Source organism: Panthera tigris, chromosome C2, assembly GCF_018350195.1.
Source record: "Panthera tigris isolate Pti1 chromosome C2, P.tigris_Pti1_mat1.1, whole genome shotgun sequence".
In the NCBI taxonomy this organism is placed as follows: Eukaryota; Metazoa; Chordata; class Mammalia; order Carnivora; family Felidae; genus Panthera; species Panthera tigris.
The window spans coordinates 51,376,930-51,377,696 of NC_056668.1; the positions used below are offsets into that span (position 1 = coordinate 51,376,930).

General features: G+C 32.7%; 1 pseudogene; it reads left to right on the forward strand.

The window, feature by feature from the left end:
- The first annotated feature begins 432 nt into the window (after nucleotides 1-432).
- LOC122230829 lies at nucleotides 433-547 on the forward strand (annotated as a pseudogene).
- Nucleotides 548-767: the final 220 nt, after the last annotated feature.

Consider the following 767-nt stretch of genomic DNA (forward strand, 5'->3'; position numbering starts at 1 on the left):
TCAAGTAGTAGAACCAGACCCTCATAATAATGGAGATGATGAAATTTATAGACAAGGTTGTTAAAACAGCTATTATAAATATCATGAACATGATCTATAATCAAAATGTCAATATGAACACATAAAGAAGAGAGATGGAAGATATTATAAAGACCCAAATGGAACTTGTAGACTTGAAATGCAGTATCTTAAGTGAAAAGCACACAGGATGCGATTAAAAGCAGATTAGGCATGGAAGAGAAAAATATCAGTGAGCATAAAGATACATGAATAGAAACTATTCAAAATGAAGCACAGAGAGAAATAAGACTGAAAAGTAAAAATGGCCACTGTTTGGTGTGTTATTGAAAAATGTCAATTGTCTGCATGTATAATTGGAGACCCTGAAGGAACAAGGGAGGGCAGAAAGAATATTTAAAGAAATAATGGCCAGTGTTCACTTTGGCAGCACATACACTAAAACTGGAATGATACAGAGAAGATTAGCATGGCCCATGCACAAAGAAATAATGGCCGAATCATTTTAAAATAGATAAAAAATAAATTTACAGATTCAAGAAGTTCAACAAACCCAACAGTGAAGAAGAAGAAGAGGGGAAAAAAAGGCTAAAACCTCTCTGACAAATGATTAAAAGGCCAATGATAAAAAATATTAAAAGAAAGAGAAGCAAAAAGACACACTATATATGGAAGAACAAAATAAGAATCTCAAGAGCAGGTTACATCAAACTAAAAAGGTTCTGTACAGCAAAAGAAATGATCAACAA